This window comes from Macaca nemestrina, chromosome 7 (genome assembly GCF_043159975.1).
Source record: "Macaca nemestrina isolate mMacNem1 chromosome 7, mMacNem.hap1, whole genome shotgun sequence".
NCBI classification, from domain to species: Eukaryota; Metazoa; Chordata; class Mammalia; order Primates; family Cercopithecidae; genus Macaca; species Macaca nemestrina.
In genome coordinates, this window is record NC_092131.1 from 176,432,867 (window position 1) to 176,456,040 (window position 23,174).

The 23,174-nt window shown below is 43.9% G+C and overlaps 1 protein-coding gene and 1 long non-coding RNA gene across 3 annotated transcripts in view; one reads left to right on the top strand and one right to left on the bottom strand.

Annotated features, from left to right (window-relative positions):
* The window catches only part of LOC105497451 (gamma-aminobutyric acid type A receptor subunit beta3), a 224,937-nt gene that overhangs the window by 173,983 nt on the left and 27,780 nt on the right, over positions 1-23,174 (bottom strand). The window lies entirely within an intron of this gene.
* Positions 14,517-17,008, top strand: LOC139355513 (uncharacterized). Its single transcript, XR_011606282.1, has 3 exons — positions 14,517-14,669; positions 16,096-16,284; positions 16,888-17,008. It is a non-coding gene; the product is annotated as an uncharacterized lncRNA (long non-coding RNA).

Here is a 23,174-nt window from a genome sequence, read left to right on the forward strand (position 1 = left end):
ATTTATTCACTGAGTTTTACGTTAATATTCAGTCCTCGTAATCTGACAGAATTTCAAGCTTGGCAGCATTGGCGTCTTTGAGTATCTTCTTGGCAACACTTTGGATTTTATAGATAGAGAAACCAAGGCCCAAGGCAAAGACATTCATTCAGGAATACCACGGCTGGCCCGGGAAGCAGTCATAGAAATCAGGGTTTTCTGACTCCTCCCATATGCTCTTTCTGCTCCTTCAGATGTGAGTCACTGGATCTGAGGGCTGGGCATCCTTGTTCTGGCTCCCCGTGCCACAGCCAGCCCTGCCCTCCCCCTGGGTGCCTCTGCTCAGCTGCAACTGTGACTGCCTCTCCATGCCCCCTGCTTTGCCTCAGGGACCTATCAGCTTCACACTACGTTAGATTGTATCATTCATTTCCCAGGAGAGTGACTTCATTTTAATAATAATACGAAAGCTCTCAACCTTAAGACATTTAGAGTAGCTTCCAAAATGTCACTCAAAAGGGTCTCTTTTCTTCCACTGAGAAGATTCCGAGTTCTGCAATCACGGTAAGCACATTAATAAAGGGGTAGAGGGTAGAGGTCCTGAAGTTTCCACAAATCAGAGGAAAAAAATTCATAGAAACATTCCACTCAATTTGCAGAAGGTATCCGTCAAACTAATTTTCTCATTAGAGTCTTCACAAGGGCACAATATAAAATGATGTGTGCTTTGAACAAGTTATACACATCTTTTAACTTTCCCTATGTGAAAATAATCTGAGTCTTTTGAATGTTGTATGCTGCTTAGTTGAAGGCATTCTTTCTAATTCCGCATCCTGGTAAGTGTGGAACTATCCTGGAATATAATCCCTCCCTACCTAGAGTAGTTATTTTCACACTAAGAAATCCTACATTTTGGCATTCATCAGCTGTAATTTTGCAAAGAATGAGCTACCCACATTTAATTTAAGCAAATAATTATCTTCACAAATATGAAGATAGAATGTGCCTGTGCCTGCAGACACAGAGTTGAGCACTCATGGGTGGAAAGTGCAGCCTCTGAAGGGGACACACCTGGCCTCCCCGCCATGGTCATTGTCCTGATGAATTCTCCTAGAAGTTCTAGTTCACCGACTGTCAGTTGGAAATCTGTATGATTTAACTCAGAAAATAATACAGGTCACCAGGAACGTGAAGAACACACAGGTAAACAGAAATGCTTGTTTTGTGAATGAGGGTACCACTGCCTACCACATCTCTCTCTGATTATCCACGAGGCAAACCAAGCCCACGACTCCTGTGCACCATTGTTTTTTCACAAAGAAAAACTTATCAGACACGTGATGTAAAACAATTGTACCAGTGTTCCCTGAATTCCTTTTCTGTGAGAAAAAAAAAGAAGGTCATAAACAAGAATGGTAATTGGTTAGCCCCAAGGAATGGGCACATCCTGAGCAGGGCATCTCACAAGTTGGGCAGATTCCTTTTTGGTGTTGTTTCCCACGTTTCATTGGCTGCTACAATCCACGTGTACATCACTCTGCTCTCCTGGTTCACAAGCCAAGCTTTTCATATTCATTTCTTGTTACTTATGCAGAGCTCTTCACCCACAACACCCTTCTGCCAGGGAACATTGTGCCCATCTTCTAGAAATGTCACTTGTTCCGAAACCCTTCTTTTCTCCTCCATGTAACATAAATCTAACAGTATCAGTGGATCCTCTCTCCTCCTGGGCCATCACACCTGAGAAATAAAAATGAAACCCTGAAACCCCCAACCAACTGAATGCACCCCCTCTTGGCCAAGGATCCCCTAGAGAAATTGTGGAAGCTGAGTTCTTGGCCATTATGAGATGCAAGGTCAGAGATGCCTCATGATATACCCTTTCCCTTGCTAAGCACCTTTCTTCCCAGGGGCTAAACAGAAACCAGCCCTTCTGAAAGACTCCACCACTGACAGCAACCAACTGCCTGAGGCTGCCTCCCTTGTACCATTTCAGCAAAACCACCAACCAGCATTCTTTCCTGATAAAGACCACCAGCCATGGAGCGGCTGGGGCCGGTCTGCAGCAGGTGTACAGTGAGGGGAACTGCATCCTCTGCTTCACCTTTTGATGTCAGCGGGCTGAAAACTCCCCTGGGCTGATGATAACCGATCGTTGAACATAGGTCCCACGGAGAGGCATGAGGCTAACTGCATATGTGCACGGTTCTCCTCTCTTCTTTTGTAAATATTCATGACTCCTCCTACGGTGTATTAAATATGCATATTCAGCTATCCCAGTCTGCATAAATTCCTGCTCCCTTTGCCCCTCCCTCAAAGTGTTTATTTCCAGCTTTTGATGGGAGGCTACACTTCCCAGCCTGTCAGAATGGCCATGCAGGCTGCAACCCTTTATAAGAAATAAAGCTCTCCTTTCCAAATGTATGCCCCTTGACATTCTTCAGTTGACAGAGCCCATGGAGCTCACAATACACTATGTGAATGTTGGCCAACACTTGTCAAAGCAATCGGTACAGTGTCACTTTCTTGAAGACAGATGCCATTTCTAATTAACTGCTGTCCCTCCGTCACAGTGCCCCTCCTTGTACCTAGTGCATTCAACAGGTATCTGTAGAATGAATTGGTTCTTAGGAAAAGGTGCCCTATTCCCTCAAACACACACACAAAAGTCTGGATTTTCATAGCCTTGTGAGGAGTTTCAACTGACTGAATATTTTTCTGGGAAGGTACTAAGCAGCTATAACTTCAGCTGTCTTTTCAGGCTGATGCACAGTCTTAAAGTAAGTTTATAATTCCACCATCCCTCCCCAGAAGCTGTCCCCTCCACTTTTCGCTCCTCAGAGGCGCATGACTAAGAAGGCTGGGGAGGACTGTGGTGCCCTTATTGATCCACCCACTGCCTGCCACCTCTCCATCATCCTCCACACACCACATTGGACAAAAGCGCCAATGTTACTTGCTATGAACATTGACCTCATAGCAAGTAACTGGTAATGATGCTTACATGCAAATTACTTCTAAATTCTTTAATTTTTAATTCTGTATTTTGAAATGATTTCAAACTTTTGAAAATGATGCAAATCTAGAACAAGTTGACTATCCCTTATTCAAAATGCTTGGGACCATAAGTGTTTCAGATTTGGAGTTTTTTTGTATTTGAGGATATCTGCAAATAGATAATGAGATATCCTGGGGATGGGACCCAAGTCTAAACACGAAATTCATTTATGTTTCATATACAACTTAGACACATAGCCTGAAGGCAATTTTGTGTAATATTTTTAATAATTTTGTCCACGAAACAAAGTTTGCATATGCTGAACCATCAAAAATCAAAGGTGTCACTATCTCAGCCACCCATGTAGACAATCGGTGGTTGTTCGGCATCACCATCAAAAAACACAGTGAGTAATGCTCATGAGTCTTGGTCCCATGCGGGAGCCGGCTTTGGCATGTCCGGCCTGCACGCGTGTCATTTTACTCCTCACTGCGGGTGTGCCAGTATGGGGGAATCTGGGTGTGCTGGGCATGCACAGAAAGGACATATCACAGCTGGAGGGAGCTGGGAGGGCCATTTGTTCCCTTGGGGATACTGAATGAACTGTACGTTGTGTGCCCGCATTTTGACTGCAACCCATCACATGAGGTCAGATGTGAAATTTTCCGCTGGTTGGTATCATGTCAGCACTACAAATGTTTCAGATTTTGGAACATTTCAAATTTTGGATTTTTGGATTAAGGATGCCCAACCTGTTTAAAGATTTCCCATATACCATTAGTCTAGCTTCTTCAAACGTTAACATCCTACATAACTGCAGTAAAATGATCAAAACTAGGACATCAACGATGGTCTCCTATTAACTAATTCACAAGTCTTATTCGAATGTCACTGATAGTTCCACATTAGTCCCTTTCTGGACCAGGTTCCAAACAAGGATGCACATTGCCTTTAGCAGTCTTCTTGAAGCTTGGACACTTCCTCAGTCTGTCTTTGTCTTTCATGATCTTGACACCACTGAGGACTTCTGACAAAGTATCCTACAGAATGTCTGCAGTTTAGGATAGCCTGACGTTTCCTCTTGACTCAATTCAACTTACATATTTTTGGCAAATATATCACAGAGGTGATGCTGTGCCCTTCCTGGTGATCTTACAAGTAGGGACACAATGTCTCTCAGTGCCACTGTCAGCAAGGTTAACTTTTACCACCTGGTCAGGCTAGTATCTGCTGGGTTTTTACACTGCAAAGTCACTATTTTGCTTCTCCTTTCGCAATGAAGAGGCATCATGTGGGGAGATATCTTGAGATTGTGCAAATATTTTTTTTCTAATTAAAATTTCACACCCGGGAGTGGTGGCTCACACCTGTAGTCCCAGCACTTTGGGAGGCCGAGGCGGGCGGATCATGAGGTCAGGAGTTCAAGACCAGCCTGATCAACATGGTGAAACCTCGTCTCCACTAAAAATACAAATATTAGCTGGGTGTGGTCACACGCGCATGTAATCCCAGCTACTAGGGAGGCTGAGGCAGGAGAAATGCTTGAACCTGGGAGGTGGAGGTTGCAGTGAGTTGAGATCATGCCACTGTACTCCAGCCTGGGCGATAGAGCAAGACTCCATCTCAGGAAAAAAAAAAAAAATCACTCACCAGTTTTAGCAAGTACTAGTGACTCTCACCTGAAATTTTGGTTATTATGATTCCCATCAAATGATGACTTTCTAATTCCATCATCCTCTACAGTAAGGAAGAGACGACCCTCCGTCCTTAGGTATTTACTTATTACGTATTTATCTATTTAATTATGTATTTGTATCAGTGTGGACTCATGAATAGTTTATTCTATGAGATACTTTTATTCTATAGGTTTTAGTACAAAACAAAGTCATTATTTTGTTGCTCGAACTGCCCCATATTTGGCCATCAGGAGACCTTTCAACTCTGTTCTGTGCTGTTTCAATAGACTCCCAACATTTGTAAGCACTTTCTTACTTTCTGATACTAAAGGATTTTGTAAGCTTGCCTAGCACTTTCCCTACCCCAGCCTTGAAATCAGGGATTGCTCCTAGAAGCCCTGATTCATTTTATTGGAGGATATTAGAAACCAAGATCAGGAAGCCAGGTGTGCTCATGACTGCTCAAATAACACGCCCTGGCCGGAGCTGGGACCCCGAGTCCATTTACACACAGCCACGTCCGCTTCTCTCTCTCTCTGCATGTGTATCATAACTTCATGTGCTCACACCAATACCACTGATTCCAGCTCAACATCACAAGGTTCATACGAGCCTTAATTATTTCCTTGTTTATCACTCTTTTCTTAGACAAGGAGAAACTTGCTTTTATTATTGAACACACTCACTTATTTACTCACATCTAGAATACAGATAATTTCAGAAACTCTATCACGTACCCCTGTGAGAAACTAACATCCTTACTAACTAGAATACAATACTTGAGAGGAGTTGTTATTCCCTTCGAGTCAATGGTCAAAAGACTGTTTTTCAAAGTTACCGACATTGATTCTTGATTCTCCCATCCCAGCCCATCCAGATATACTGCAACTAAAGGTAACATTTAAACAGGAAGGCGAGACATTCCTCCAGGGGAACAACTGAGGGATTCTCTGTCAAATGGCTTATGATACCTCACTCTACGAGGCGAGGCTCACAACTGCATCAATGAGACCAAAACCCCAAACACCATCAAAGTTTAAATCTTCCCCCTGTAACAGCACTAGACAGGGGAAACAAATGCCCAAAGTGTCCCCTCCATGCAGGCATATGGAGACTCCGTCATCTACAGCACCTGCCCTCCACGGCTGGCCTAGGACTGTCCCATTCCAGCACGCACGGAGCCCTTATGGAAAGGAAAGACTGTGTGCTGGAGTGGAGGCAGTGACTCTAAGGACACACATCACTTCTGCTGAAATTCAAGCCCAAGGCCTCACCTGTAACTACAACAGAGACTGGAAAGGGCGGGCTGGCTCCAGGCCCAAGGGAGAAGACACCATGGATAAGGTGAGCTGGCCACACGCCACACGCTGCCAACACAGAACATTCATAACAGAGAGATACACTTAAAAGTGCCTTTTCGAAAAGCTCTGATGGTGGTATTCTATGCAGTCACCATTAATGTATTTCATCTTTCATGACATATTTGTTCCAGGACTCTTCTCGGACTTTCAAACTCAAAGGACTCTCATGTTATTACCTGTATGTTATTTTCCAAAAGATCTCTGGTCCTGTCTAGATATTTCAGCTCATATACCAGCAGCTAGCTTTTATTTCATCCCTTATATAGGCAAGGCTTTGTGCTAAGCAATTTAAATGCATATGGTTACATAAATTTGTTCACACAACACTAAAATGCGCAATGAAAATGTAGCTTCCTGATGCAATTTTCCTGAAGAAGGTCCTGGTTTTGGTGGTATAACAGAAACACCCTATACTGAGTAAACGTGAGTCAAGTCTGACTTAGTAACTTGTAAGATAGATACTTCAACTGTGTTAAAAATATATGTTATCATTCAGATCCACTTGCTTTCCCCCACTGCTCTGCAAGTTGGCGTCTGCTGATCTTGCATCAGGAAAGAGGCCTGGGCAAGGGGCCGGGGGCCTCTGGGTTCTCAGTGGTCCTGGCTGCACGGTGTATTCAGACTGCTCAGCTCCCCGCCCTGGAGACCACTGAGCAACCCTGCCTCCGACTGGCCCTTGGGAGCGACATGTAGGTAACAAGCTTAGAACTTTAGTCTGGCAGACCGGTCCACCATCCCTCCCCAGAAGCTGTCCCCTCCACCTTCCACTCCTCAGAGGCTCATGAACCCAAGAAGGCTGGGGAGGACGGTGGTGCCCTTATCGATCCAGCCACCGACTGCCACCTCTCCATCATCCTCCGCACAGTACACTGGACAAAAGCGCCAAGCTAGTGGCTAGCCTTTTAGAAGGCCTGCAGACTTGCACACAACCCCTACAGACGAAGCCTTTAAGTTAATCTGGGTGTTTCTAAAGCCTCCATGGATCAGGCCCCCAAATTCTCTGTGGATGTGGAAGGTGGGGAACAAAATCTCACTTCTCCCTGTAACCCCTTGAGCCAAAAATAGATCATTCATGCTTTCCTTTTTCAGGGCAGAAAGGTTCACACCGTCTGTTCCCTATGCCCCCAGCAGCCTCCTTCACTTCCTCCAGGTGCACGCTGAGATTCCACCCAAGCAGCAGAGCCTTCCCTGATGACCACCGGCCCTGCACTCCCTACCTGCCAGGCTCTGCCATGCCCAGCAGCACATGTTACCATCCAACACAATAGATGTTTACCTGCGTGTTTGTTTGCAGTCTGTCTCTCTCTACAGAACATCTGTCCCAGCATGGCAGAGGCTTCATTCTATTCCCTGATGTAACCTCAGTACCTAGAACCAACTTAGGTGCATAAGAGGTATGCACTAACTATTGTCAAATGAATGCTGAACACATAAATGGCCTGGCCATGTCAGGCAGAAGCAGTATCATCTCTATACTTATAGGAAGAACACCAATATAGACAAAAGAAATTTAGAAGAAACCTGGCTTTCAAATATTCTAAATTCCTAAGACATCTAGCAAACATTTGTTTTTACAGTCCAAGTAGAGAAAAAGTATCATTCTTCGTTGGTTACATCCCATTTCCTGAAGCCCTGTTGCCCCTGGATTAACTGATAAGACCAGGGCAATGAGACTTACAGGACGGAACGACAGTTTCCCGGTGCACAGGCACCTCCCCCCGCCCTGCGGATGAACGCGGCCACATCCCACTGTGGAGAGAAAGAAGAGGAGCTGAAGAGAAGAGGCCAGAGCCTTCAGCCCAGGGCCACGGAGCGAAAGGCCAGGGTGGGGCTGGGTCCTTGGGACCATGATTTTTCCTTTACATTTTAAAGTCATTTTACCATTGTGGATTGTTTTCTAGGTTTGGTACATCTATTAATGAATTACCTAATGAAAAGTAGTATAATAGAGAAGATCAGAACGGAAGTCGGCGCCAGATGTCCAAGCTGAAATCCTCCATCTAGTTTTTGCTGGTTATGCTATATCGCACGAATTGCTCAATCCAAATACACTTCAGTTTCCTCACATGTGAAACAGGGTTAAGAGTGAATACTTTCCTCAGAGGAGCATTGTAAGCAGCCAATGAACTCACACATATGCAGCCCTTATAATAGAAGCTAACAGGTTACTTTTACCAAGCAATAATGAATACAATTGGGGTTCAACATTTCACCTCACAGGTGTGGTCTGTCTTTCCAGCCACTGCTGCAAAGTCTTATTTTCAGCAACACCAGTATTAATGACGCAGGCTCTCTCACTCACTCTCTCTATTAATCTTTTCAACAAATCAATGACTATTTTCATACAAAGATTATAATTGACATTGATCTCACAGTCCTGTTTTAAAAATGAGATCACTTTATAGAACACATGTGACCTATTAAATAAAATAATGAAAGAAATCACCAAACAACAGTATAACAAAAATAAACATCATGAAGAAAACCAGCAGACATACATACTTACTACAATGGGCATTTTACCTGAAGTTTTCAAAAGACTGCTTCCCATCAGGGAGGCAGCTGCTTTTCACTGTATACAATTCTTGCCAGAATCAGATCCTTGTTGAATTCTTGAGTTGAGTAAAACCTTTTTGAGGCTGTGCCAGCTCCATGGACCTCACTTTGGAGTCCACGCACAGGAGGCTGCACCTCAGTGGTTCTTTCTGGCCCCCACATGCAAAGCAGAGCAGACATACACCCACACAGAAATGCCAGTGGGGGATGCAGGCCAGCAGGAGACCTATTTTTGCTTCCTCCTTTGAAATTCAGCTCAACCAGGAGACTGGAGTTGATAAGATAATGGCCTTCCCTCCCTGCCACATTTGTATTCTCACGCTCTGCATTTTTATTTCTGCATGTAATGCTGCACACACTGATACTAACTGCAAATGGTTTATGCCAAAATTCAGTGAACAAACAAACACAGCAGAGATGCACAGGGGAGTTGTGAGCAGGAAAAAGGAGACCCCGCATACCATTTAGCGGTGTTTTTAAAAAGATAACAAAACAACATTTGCCTCTTCAACAAGGTAAATGTGGCTAAAAATGAAGATCTAATGATATTTGGGTATCGATTATGTTTATTTCCTGGTAACAAAGTCAATATAAAATTTGGTTAGACAAGACCAACTTCTCACAGATCAAATGACAAAAGGCAGATGGATGGACAGAAGGACAGGTGGACGGATGGACAGATGAGTAGATGGATGGATAGATGATGGATGGATGAATAGAAGGATGGATGGATGGATGGATGGATGGACGGATGGATGGATGAGCAGATGGCGGGATAAATAAATAGCACATCTATGAGTCACACTTCTTATAGTCCAATTACCAGTATGATTATTCATTAACACAAAGACTTCCATCATGTTTAAAGATTCTTAAAAAACAGAAGCTACCTAATAGGAAACACCATATATGGGCAGGGAACAACACTTTGGGAGGCAGAGATGGGAAAATTGCTTGAGGCCAGGATTTCAAGACCAGCCTGAGCAACATGGTGAGACTCCTTTCTACCAAAAAAAAAAAAAAAATTTTGTTTGTTTGTTTTTTGAGATCGAGTGTTGCTCTGCTGCCAGGCTGGAGTGCAGTAGTGCGATCTTGGCTCACGGCAACCTCCACCTCCCGGGTTCAAGCAATTCCCCTGCCTCAGCCTCCTGAGTAGCTGAGACAACAGGCACCGCCACCATGGCTGGCTGTAATCCCGGCACTTTAGGAGGCTGAGGCAGGTGGATCACAAAATCAGGAAATCGAGACCATCCTGGCCAACATGATGAAACCCTGTCTCTACTAAAATACAATTTTTTTTAATTAGCGGGGAGTGGTGGTATTGTGCCTGTCATCCCTGCTCTTCTGGAGGCTAAGATAGGAGGATTCCCTGAGCCCAGGAGTTTGAGGCTTCAGTGCACTCCAGCCTGAGTGACAGAGTAAGACCCTGTCTCTAACAGGAAAAAAAAAAGCCATATGTGAAATAAAACTCACAGTGAACATCACACTCAATGCTGAAAAAATTGAATTTTTCTTCTAAGATCAGGAATGAGGCAAGAGGGCCTGCTTTCACCACTTCTATTCAGCATGGTACTGGAAGTTCTAGCCACAACAATCAGGCAAGAAAAATAAAGGGCTTTCAAATTGGAAAGAAGGAAGTAAAATTCTCTCCCTTTATGGATGATATGATCTTTTATGTAGAAAACACTAAAGACCACACACACACACACACACACACACACACACACACACACACAAATTGTTAGAACTAAAAGATATAAATTAAGCAAAGTAGCAGGATACAAAGTCAATACACAAAAATTACCTGCATTTCTATATTGTAACAATGAGCAACCTGAACAGAAAGTTACAAAAATAATTTTATTTATGATACAATAAAAAAGAATAATACTTGGGCATAAACTAAGGAGGTGAAAGACATGTATAATAAAAACTATGCAACACTGCTGAAAGACTACAAAGACATAAATAAATAAAAACAAAGTCCATGAATTTGAAGACTTAACATTATTAAGATGTCAATACTACAAACTGATCTACAGATTAAATTCAATTCTAAATCCCAATGACGTTTTATGCAGAAAAAGAAAGGCCCATCATAGAATTCACATGGAACCTCCAGGGACCCCTAACAGCCAAAACAATCTTGAAAAAGAACAAAGCTGGAGCACTCACACTTCCGGATTTCAAAACTTACTACAAAGCAACAGTAATCAAAACAATATGGTATTGATGCAAACACAGACACACAGACCAATGGAATAGAATAGAGGCCTTAGAACTAAATGCTGGAATATATGAACAAATGACTTTTGACAAGGGAGTCAACACTGCTCAATAGGGAAAGGACAGTCTTTTGAACAAATGGTACTGCATAAGCCAGATATCTACATGCAAAGAATGAAGGTGGACCTTCACCTAACACCATATACAAAAATTAACTCAAAATAGGTCAAAAACCTAAATATAAGCCCTAAAACTATAGGATCCTTTTTCTTTCTTTCTTTCTTTTTTTTTTTTTTTTTGAGACAGAGTTTTGATCTTGTTGCCCAGGCTGGAGTACAATGGTGCAATCTCGGCTCAACATAACACAACCTCCACTTCCTAGGTTCAAGCAATTCTCCTACCTCAGCATCTCGAGTAGCTGGGATTACAGGCACGCACCACCACACCCAGCTAATTTTTTGTGTTTTTAGTAGAGACAGGGTTTCTCCACGTTGGTCAGGCTGGTCTCGAACTCCCGACCTCAAGTGATCCGCCTGCCTCGATCTCCCAAAGTGCTGGGATTACAGGTGTGAGCCGCCGGGCCCAGCCAAAACTACAGGACTCTTAGAAGAAAACCCATGGCAAAATCTTCCCAACATTGTATTTAGCAGTGACTTCCTGGATATGACATCAAAGGCACAAGCAACAAAAGAAAAAAACAGACAAACTGAATGTAATCAAAACTTTCAAAACACTGCACATCAAAAAACACTATCTGGCTGGGTAAGGTGGCTCATGCCTGCAATCTCAGGACTTTGGGAGGCTGGGGCTGGAGGACCACTTGAGTCTAGGAGTTTAAGGATACAATGAACTATGGTCACAACACTGCACTCCAGCCTGGGCAACAGAGTTAGACTCTGCCTCAGTAACAAAAAACAAAAAACAAAACAAACAAAAAGCCTGGTGTAGTGGCTCATACCAGTAATCCCAACACTTTGGGAAGCCAAGAGAGGAGGATTGCTTGAATCCAGGAGTTCAGAACCAGCCTGGACAACATAGCAAGACCCCATCTCTACAAAAAATTATCTAGGAGTGGTGGTGTGTACCTGTGGTCCCAGCTACTTGGGAGGATGGCTTGAGCCTGGGAGGTTGAGGCTGCAGTGAGCTGTGATTGTGCCACTGCACTCCAGCCTGTACGACAGAGTAAGAACCTGTCTCAAAACAAAACAAAACCTATCAGTAGAGTAATAAGGCAACCCACAAAACGGGAGAAAATGTTTGCAAGTCATATCTGATAAAGGATTGATACCCACAATACATAGAAAACTCCTAAAACTCAACAACAAAAAACAAACAACCCATTTCAAAAATGAACAACGGACACAAACAAGCATTTTTCCAAAGAAGATACACAAATGGCCAATAAGCACATGAAAAGATGCTCAACATCATTCATCATTAGGGGACCACAAATCAAAACCGCAATGAAATACTACCTCACACCCAATAGAATGACTACTAACAGACAAAGAGAAAGTAACAAGTGTTGATCAGGATGTGAAGAAATTGGAATGCTTATGCACTGTTAGTGGGAATGTAAAATGGTACAGCCACTGTGGAAAACAGTGTGGCCTTTATAAAAAAATTAAAAGTAGCATTACCAAATGACGTAGCAATGCCACTTCTGGATAGAATTCCAGCAACTCCCCTTCTGGGACTTCTGGGAATCCCACCCAAAAGAACTGAAAGCAAGGTTGCAAAAAGATAGTTGTACACCCGTGTTCATAGCAGCACTATTTACAACAGCTGAAAGGTAGAAGTGACCCAGGAATCCATCCACAGATGAATGATAAACAAATTGTAATATATCTACAGAAGGGAATATTAGTCAGCCTTAAGCTGGAAGGAAATTCTGGCACAAGCTACAATGTGGATAAACCTTGAGGCCATCATTCTAGGTGAAAGAAGGCCGTCATGCTAGGCCCAGTGGCTCATGTCTGTTTAACACCAGCACTTTGGGAGGTCAAGGCAAAAGGATCAGTTGAGCCCAAAAGTTTGAGACCAGCCTGGGCAATATAGGGAGACTCCATTTCCACAAAACAATAAAAATAAAAAATTAGTGGGGGATGGTGGCATATGACTGTGGTCCCAACTACTCGGGAGGCTGAGGCAGGAGGATCATTTGAGCCCAGGAGGTTGAGGCTGCAGTGAGCTATGACCATACCACTGCACTCCAGCCTGGGCAACAGAGAGAGATCTTGTATCAAAAAAAAAAAAAAAGCTAGTTACAAAAAGACATATCCTATATAATTCCATTTATATGAGATCCTAGACAGTAAAAATCACAGAGACAAAGTTGGGTGATGGCTGCTAGGGACTGGGGGGAGAGGTGTGTGGAGCTATTATTTAATATACGCAGTTTCAGTTTCACAAGCTGAAAAGCATTATGGAGAAGGACAGTGGTAATTATTCCACAAAAGCACAAATGCATTTAATGCAACTAAACTGTACACTTTAAAATGGTCAAGATGGTAAATTTTATGTGTTTTACCTCAATAAACGTAAATAATAATTTTTTTAAATAAGTTCCTTACATAAGGCACTATCACTGGCAGAGTTACATAAAGTTATTTTCCCATTAGCATAAAGCAGACAAGAAATACACTCTTCAATAACATGACAAAGTTATAAGGCATAACTTGTGCTTCCTTTTAACCTGAGGTAAATGGTTGACAGTTTACAGAGAAGGAAATAATAAAACATGACAGAAATTGCTGTGTCTTGAGGACTACTCCTTCCGAAGCTGTTAGCTAAATGCTTATATCGGGCAACTTCAATCCGGAGTCTGAGGAAAGCATACTGCAGTGTCACTCTGTGGGCCACCCTCGGCACAGTGAGCCGGGCAGCGCGGAGGAGGCCGAGCTCCGGCAGGAGAGGCCCGCGTTCCAAATTCCATGGCGTGAGGCGCTGCCGGGCTGTGGATGTGGAGCACAGGGTAGCTTTGTGACCTAAGAAAGGAACTCACTAGAATGTGTTCCATTTCCACATCACACAACGGGGGTTCTTTTGAGGATGAGCAGGTAGCAAGTCCTCAAGGAACACTGACTAAATGAATCCCTAACTCAAGGGCCACAGGCCTGGACAGGGAGAGGGGCCAAAGGGGTCCGAAGTTACTGGGTGAATGGGAACATCCTTAGAGGCAAAAGTCACCAGCACTTCCCAGGTTAGGTCTGCAAAGAGTGCATTTTCCAATAAGGAGGGCGGCTGGCAAAGCACAGCCTTGTCCCTTTGTGTTTAACCTCCTTGATTTTCCCTCTTAGCCTCCTGTGGCACCATCAGGCCTCCAGGGACACCACGGCCCTCTGAAGTGCTGTTGCAATGAGAGAAACGCTCTAGGTCTGTTCCAGAGAACACAGCTGAGGCCACTGCAGCTTCCCCCTCCGTGATGTGTTAGTGAGATACTGGCTGGAAGAGCAGACCCCGTCTGTGTGATTCTGGTGCACGCTTCAAACGGCTGGGACCTCAAACGCAGCAATGACTCGACAGCCCAGGGAAGCAAGAACTCGCTGTGCAAAACAAGACTGAGCATGGAAAACAAGAGCGCTGCACAGTCAACCACTAAAGTGATTTGAAATCGGGTGTGTTTTGTTTCTTCGACTACATAAATGAAAACATTTTCACCAAGGTAAAAACTGAAACTAAAGAGGAATGTTGCAGGACAACGGAAAGAGACTCTTCGGGTCCGTTCTCAGGCCCCTGCTATGTGTGTGCTCACTGAACGTCTTCAGGACAGGGGCTGGAAAAACAGATTGTAGAAGACAGAACATTTGAAAAATAATAAAGAAGTACACAGAATAAACCAAAAGAACTTCCTGTAATCTATCCAGGTGGAAAGTCAGTATTTTAATTTACTACAGTGTGTGTGTGTGTGTGTGTGTGTGTGTGTGTACAAAAGGGGATAATGGGGTTAAAATAAAATCGACTATTTTATATATACAAGAGCTGACCCTGGGATGTGGACAGGGTACCACCGTCCAGCCTAGTTTTTATATATACACACACTGGGGGATCATTCTGTTCATACACTTTCATATCCTACTTTTTTACTTAATGTTATGTAAACATTCTCCCATAAGGAAATAGTTCTGAAGATGGGAATTTTTACTGGTGTGTAATATTCCATCATTTCAATATACAGTTACTTACTGGACATCGAGTTTGTTTCTCCTTTCTTGCTACTAAAACTACAATGTGGCACACGCCTTTGCCTAAGTTCCTGAGTGTTTCTGTGCGGTTGATTGCTGGAAGAGAAATCACTAGACAAAGGTTACCAACTTTTTGAAGAGTCTTCAGCTTATGTTGTGTTTTTTTGTTGTTGTTGTTCTTGTTGTTGTTTTGTTTTTTGAGATGGAGTTGTCTCCTGGGCTGGAGTGCAATGGCGCGATCTTGGCTCAGCGCAACCTCTGCCTCCCAGGTTCCAGCAATTCTCCTGCCTCAGTCTCCCAAGTAGCCGGAATTACAGGCACCCACCACTATGGTTGCCTAATTTTTGTAGTTTTGGTAGAGACGGGGTTTCACAATGTTGGCCAGGTTGGTCTAGAACTCCTGGCCTCAGGTGATTCACCTGCCTCAGCCTCCCAAAATGCTGGGACTACAGGCATGAGCCACCGCACCTGGCCAGTCTTGGGCTTATTGACAAAAAGGACGGATTTCTCTTTCTACCAGCTGCACCTGAGAGAACCTTTGTCCCTGTCTCCTTGTCTTCTCTGAGAACTCTAATTCCTTTTTTGGCTGAAACTATTTAAAAGGACCTCAATAAACAACACAAAATATTGGCAGGAAAGCTAAGCTTGTGGTGGATGCTCTCACACACTGAGACTGCAAACCGCAAGGACTGGCTCTCACAGCGCCCCTGCCTGGTGGCCCCCTTCTTTGTACTTATCTTCCTTCTGTAACTGCACCTATTGTCACCACCTCCCATCCTACCTTGGAATTCCCTCCCAGACAACATGTAACTTTGCTGCAATCAGGAGAGAGGCTAAGTCTCATTTCCAGGAGGCTCCGGGCTCGCTCTCCGTCCACATTTCCTGGCTCCCTGAGCTATCTCAGCCTAAGGGTTAGACGGATTTATCCATGAGAAATTAGCCATATATCTTAATAAAACAGAAACAATTACATAACAGAGGAAGAGAAAGTGGGTTTTTCACATTTGATGAGGTAAACAGAAAAAAGGGGGAAGAAGGACCGAGGATGTATTCAGTACGTGCAGTTTTCTCTCCTAACAATATGTCTAATTTAATTCCAACAACAACCGTGACAGATAAGGTGAATGTGGGCTTAGAGAAGGTTCACCGAGGCCCACGGGGACCCAGCTCGTCACTGCCTGGTGCTGATGCTCCACGGAGTCCTAGCACAGCGGACGCTGGAGGCGGATAGGGCACCTCTGTCCAGCCTCGCCCAGCCCAGCCCTGTCTGCTCTACTTGGCCGTCCTACATCACACTCAGTAAGGTCAGTGTCTACAGAAAGCCACACCAGCTTGTTCTCAATCAACAGCGACGTCTGGCCAAGTAGATACCACTCTGCGCACCTTATTCCCGTTTCTGCTTGTGTCAGAAGTGCCGAGGAGAAGGAATAGTTCACTTTCTTAAAAATCCAGACAGCTTTATCCTTATTGACAAAAATTACTTGTTGATGGCATATGGTTGGTCCGATCTGGCTGCTGGGAAATAGAAATCTATGAAGGGATCAGCAGGTGCTCAGTAAATATTTGCTGAGTGAATTAACGCATTAATTAATTCACCTTTCTATGCCAAATATTCAGGATGCAAGGAGGGCCGATGCGGCAGGCAGCATGTGTGCTCCTTTTCTCATTGTCCAGGTATTTCTGAATAACAAATACGTGGTGTGCCTAGACTATAAATTTGGAAAAACGAAGCTTGAAAACTTATTAGAAAAAGATTTTTATTGATACATAATAGCTGTGCATATTTGGGGGGTATACGTGATATTTTGATATGTTCACATAATGTGTACAGATCAAATCGGGATAACTGGAATATTCATCACTTTTCTTAATTGGACTATCCATCGTTTATCTTTCCTTTATGCTAGGAAAAGAATTTATAAAAGAGAAAACGGGATAATGGGGTTAAGATAAAATCCATTCTTATCTTCAGAAAACGAAAGGGGCTGCACACAAGAGATTTTCTGGAGCCCGCCTCTTAACAGAGACCGTTCCACTTCCCGCCGTGCCACCCGCAGGAGCCGCTCATTTGTCTCTGTCTGCAAGACTCCTTTGCTTTTAAACAACTTGTCAACAAAATAATCTTCCTCCAAGCCGGTGTGGGTATCACCACGCTCTTGCTGAAATCGCAACAATCGGCAGCTTCCCAGGGCTGCTCGAGTGCCTGGAGACCCCCCCACCATCCCCATCCTCAGTGTGCCGGCGTCAGGCTTGGTGAGCAGGCAGCGGAGCTAGGCTGCGGTCTCGGTTCTGCAGGAACAGGAAGCCCACAGGCCACACACTCCAATGAGCCAACACTCAGGATAAACTGTGAAAAGTGCAGCTGAAGTGAATGCAGGGCTCACGGGCCCAAGCGGGTAGGAGCAGTGATCAATTCACCCCGGCTGACTGGGAGAGGGGCTTTACTGTGAGAGGGAAGACAGGCTGGCTCTTGAAGGATCGAAGGATACCGCCAAGCAGATGACAAGCACGCTGCAGTGAGGACCTGGGGACTGGGCTGTGTTCCTGGCAGGAGAAATGGCTCAAGGATCACCTGCATCTGACGTCCACGGTGGCCCGAAAGCACCTGGTCCCCTCACTGGGTCTGTCTTCTCCTCCTCCTCTGGAGCGCCCGAGGGACCAGGACAACCTCCCTCTGTCCCGTGGGTACCCCAGGAAGCCTCCCTCTCTCCACCACTGGGGCTTGGCTCTCCCTCCTTGGAATCCTCACAGGACTTTTCCTAATCTGTGCTGTGAAGCACATTCACGGTATCAGGCAATAGGAGCCACATCTAATGTGATGGCCAGTTTTGGTGGCCCCACGTTGTCCAGGACAGCCTCGGCCACTCCTGCTGGTCCCAGCAGAGTACTAAGAGCGTGCTCTTTCACTCTCAGAGTCTGCTGGTGTGCACAATGTGCTGTGAGACTCCCCCCAGGTTCCCCAACACACACAGGCACTGCTGGAAGTACGTGGAGGGGGAGACGGCGAGAGCGGCACACAGTCAAGTTAGGGAGCCGACTCAGAATTTCAGATGGGCCAGGAGAACTCACAGAGTGCCTCGGTTTCCTCACCTGTAGAATGGCAGGATGGGCAAGGAAGGAATGAGTGTGTGTGTGTTTGTGTGGGTGTGTTGACACCAGTACTTTATACAAGCACATAGCAAAAACATTCCTATATGGACTTTATCTTGGGTTACTTCCTTCTCTTTTTAATCTTTCATTCCTTGAACTACCAAGGTTAGGGTCAGAGTGGAAAATGTACAAGCCTTGTACGAACTGAGTTACCCATTATATGATGAATAGTTGCTTTCAGCGATTTCTACACATTCTTCACAGAGAAGAAAAAAGGAAAATAAATATGGTAGCCTTTGCACTGGGTACAGTGACATTACCAATGACATGAGACCTATCACAGTCTGCTGGGCCAGTATCTCTATCTCCATTAAAAAAAAAAAAGGATCTTACACACATACACACGTAAGCAACCTATAACTTCATCTCCCTGACACCTCCCGAAAGAGCTAAACGCACAATCCTTCTTGGCCATTTCCGGTTTACATACATTTACTTCTAAATTCACGTCCATCCTACGGACACTGGTTTTGCAAATATTTATGACTGCAGCACCATGTGGGTATATAACCTCATTTTTGTTTGTCTGTTTTTTGGAGCTAAGGTCTCACTCTGTCACCCAGGCTGGAGTGCCCTGGTAGGATCACTGCAGTCTCAAACTCCTGGGCTCAAGCGATCCTCCTGCCTCAGCCTCCCGAGGAGGTGAGCCTACAGGCATGCACCACCATGTCTGCTAATCTTTTTAATTTTTTGTAGAGATGGGGGTCTTGCTATGTTGCCCTGGCTGGTCTCAAACTCCTGGTCTCACGAGATGCTCCTGCCTTGGTCCTCCTTACTCTTCGGAGAGTTGTACCCAACTGTCTGAGAGTATTTATGCTAATTTAACCAGCCTTTCCTACTATGAGTATTTGCAGTTCTAAAGGACACAATTAGAATCCCTGTAACAATCATGTAAATATTTTCGGAGGAAAATCCTCACAATGCAATCTCTGGGTTAAAAGTATGCGGTTTTTTTATACCGGCCCCTTATGCACTCCTATGTGACATTTTTCAGAAGCACATTTTCTCATATCCTTAGTAATGCTGCGTGAAAAGTGACTTATCCTTATGTCTCTCTAAGCATATCATCGATACTGCCTGCCTCCCCATTACCACTATCCATGTTTCTCCTCGAGTTTGCCTTTTGGGTCCTTCCCAGGACTGGCTCTCTGATGTCTCTGAAGCCTGGGAGTCCTTTTACCACATTGGATCTTTACCCTTTGGCATGAATATCGTCCCACCCATTCTTCAGCCAATTTTTAGTTTCAACTCTGTTCTTCCTTAGTTTCTGGTCTATGATGTATTGAAAACACAAAAATAAAATAAAAAGCCTCTCCTACTCTACGATTATAACTTATATTCAAGATGTGGTCCAAATATTCGTTTACGTTTTCTCCCAAGTCCTTTTAAACGTGCAAGCTTTTGCTCCCTCAGATATTTTATACACGGCATGAGATAGAAAATTGTGTCTAATGTTTTCACCCAGCACCTTAAGGAGACTATCCCTTTGCTGAAGCTTGAAGCACCATCTTTGTTACCTGTCTAAATTCCCATATACGAACGTGTCTGCTACAAGACTGTCCTTTCTCTTCCGTTGATTCACCACATCATCCTGCTGCGACTGACCTGCCCTCATCTCCAACTGCTTTTTAAATGCTTAAGGAAAGCCCCGTAATTCATCTTTTTCTCCCAAACCTTGTTATTCTCACCCATGTATTCTGTCCCGTGAACTTTATCAATTTATCAAGTTCTTGCCAAAAGTTATAATTCCAACTGGAATTTTATCTTACATGTTAATTTGCAATGATTAGGATCTATACAACAAGCCTCCTCACCTTATCATTAGACATTACAGTTTCTGTACTTTTTTTTTTTTTTGAGACAGTCGCCCAGGCTCTGTCGCCCAGGCAGGAGTGCAGTGGCAGGATCTCGGCTCACTGCAACCTCCGCCTCCCGGGTTCAAGTGAGTCTCCTGCCTCAGCCTCCTGAGTAGCTGGGATTACAGGCATGTGCCACCACGCCCAGCAAATTTTTGTATTTTCATTAGAGATGGGGTTTCACCATGTTGGTCAGGCTGGTCTCGAACTCCTGACCTCGTGATCCGCCCGCCTTGGCCTCCCAAAGTGCTGGGATTACAGGTGTGAGCCACCACACCCAGTTGGAATTTATCTTTCTCCATGAAAGCGGCACACATGAAATGGACAATACTCTTTTCTTCTGCCTCCCATCTCTACTCTTCCCACAGCCCCTAACACACCCCTCAGCTCTGCAGGAGAAAGATTTCAGGTAGGAGCTGAATCCCAGTTCCACACAGGCTACATGGCTTGGAGCAATTGACTTAGTCTCTGAGTGTTCTACTGTGACAGATGGCTGTTGTTATTTAACCATATAATCTTTTACTCGACATAAATTGTAGGCGTCTGGATATTGGTATTTATTATTGTAAATATTTTTCAAGTCAGAATGGTGCCAGAGTACAGCTAAGTGTTCACATAAAGGTTTCATTAGATCAGTGGACAGTCTACGGCGGAGTGAAGAAAATCCAACATTGTGCGGAAGGTGAACATCATTAGTTTTTCTGTATGTCTTGTTACTGAGCAAAATGTAATCCGACAGCCTTAATAGGAAAAGGCCATTTTCTGTCATTGCAGTGACTGTCTTCCCCATCTGCTGATCACCTCTCTTTATGAACACTTACCTTGCACCAGTGGCATTCCTTCCTACCGAGGAACTGACTCCAAGCTGTGATTAGACTGGTCACCAGAGATGAATGCATATGCACACAAATATCAACAGCAGTTTGTGTGCTTTGAGCACTCGTCTCTAAGAAATTCACTTCAGATTTCTTTAAAACAAATTTCTTTCCCAACTCTTGCCACTAAGTAGAAAGGAGAATGCATTTACAGATAGGGAAGGAAGCTAGGGAAAAAGAACGGGACCAGTCACCCCAAAACAAAGTCTTACGTACTTAATTCCCCTCCCATTGTGACCAACATCGTGTCTCCCACTAAAACACCAGCCAAGCTTCATACAAACTAAAGAGAAGGAATTTCACACAGGGTGAGGTTTTCTGAGTGAGGCATATAAAAATAGCACAATCTACGTGCTCTTATCCACGCAATTCAGCATGGTTCAGGACACAGCAGTTGAGTAATTGCATTTGATATTAAAATCAAGCAGAAAATTCTCAGATATTTCACTTAAAAAATTAGATAGGCTGTATAAACATTTAACTAATTTTGTAACTACCATGCCTTTTGGTTTTGTAATTTTTAAAAATTTAAACTATGCTTCCTTATTGAAATAAAGAGTTATTAACTACAGCAGCAATCATTTTCAACTTAACTCATCAGCAATAACAGAAACTTTTTTTTTTTTTGAGACAGAGTCTTGCTCTGTTGCCCAGGCTGGAGTGCACTGGCGCGATCTCAGCAGCTCACTGCAACCTCGGCCTCCTGGGTTCAGGCAATTCTCCTGCTTCAGCTTCCCGAGTAGCTGGGATTACAGGCGCCTGCCACCATGCCCAGCTAATTTTTGTATTTTTAGTAGAGACGAGGTTTCACCATGTTGGTCAGGCCGGTCTTGAACTCCTGACCTCAGGTAACCTGCCCACCTTGGCCTCCCAGAGTGCTGGGATTACAGGCATGAGCCACTGCGCCCGGCCAGTAACAGAAACTTTCATTAAAACTTGAATAATCAGTATCAAATTCATGACATCAAAAATCATATTTTCAATTTTCAAGTTATATCATCAAGAAAATTTTTATTTAGTGACATTTATTTATATAAGTGTATACGTGTGTGTGTTTGTGTATTACCATTCTTGCATTGTTATAAAGAAATACCTGACACTGGATAATTTATCAGGAAAAGAAGCTTAATTGGCTCACAGCTCCACAGTCTATGCAAGAAGCACGGTGCTACAGAGGCCTTGGGAAGCTGTTACTCATGGTGGATGCTGAAGTGGGAGCAGCACATCCCACAGCGAGAACAGGAGCAAGACAGTGAATGGCAGGGGGAGGTGCCACACGCTTCGTGTAAACACCCAGATCTCTGAGATCTCACTCACTCACAGCCATGAGGACAGCACCAAGTCATGAGGTAATTCGTCCCCGTGACCCAAATACCTTCCGCCAGGCCCCACCTCAACACTGGGGATTACAATTCCACGTGAGATTTGGCAGAAACATGTATTCAAACTATATCAATAGGTTTTCAGAAAGTTGAACATTTGTTTAATTTTGAAAAAAAATAAATTCATAAGAAGTTGTAAAAAAAAAATTGTACTGGGAGGTTCCATACCCAGTTTTCTCAGTGTTTACATCGTGTATAACTATAGTACAGTATCAAAACCAGGAAAGTGATATGGTACAATCCACGACCTCATTCAGATTTCACCAGTATTTCACACGCTCAGGGGAGCATATGTATATGGGGGCAGGAATAGCTATAGGTCTATGCAATTTTATCATCGGCGTAGACTCCCTGCAGCCTTGACCTCCTGGGCTGAGTTTTTTTCTCACACCACAAGGCTCCCAGTGCCACCTTCTTTACCCACACCTCTCCTCCACTGGCCTCCACCATCTCTAATCACTGGCAACCACTAATGTGTCCTCCTTGTCTCTAATTGTATTATTTCATAATAACTATGTAAATAAAATACAGTGTGTAACCTTTACGCTTAATAAGCATAATTCCAAGAGCTCCATCCAAGGTGTGCCTGTATCAATAGTTTCTTTTGACAGCTGAATAGAATTCCACGGTGTGAATGCACCACAGTTTGTTAAATGATTCGCAACATTAGTTTGTTTCCAGTTTTTGGCTATTAAAGATGCTGTGAACATTTGTTTATGGGTTTTTGTGTGACTATTGGTTTTCATTTCTCTGGGATAAATGCCAAAGAGCGCAATTGCTGGGTTGTAAGGTAACTGCATATTTAATTTTATAAGAAACTGCCAACTGATTTTCCAGAGTGGCTGTATGATTTTCTAATTTCCACCAGCAATGTAGGAGTGATCGATCCAGTTTCTCTACGTTCTAGCCAGCCTTAAACAGTGTCACTTTT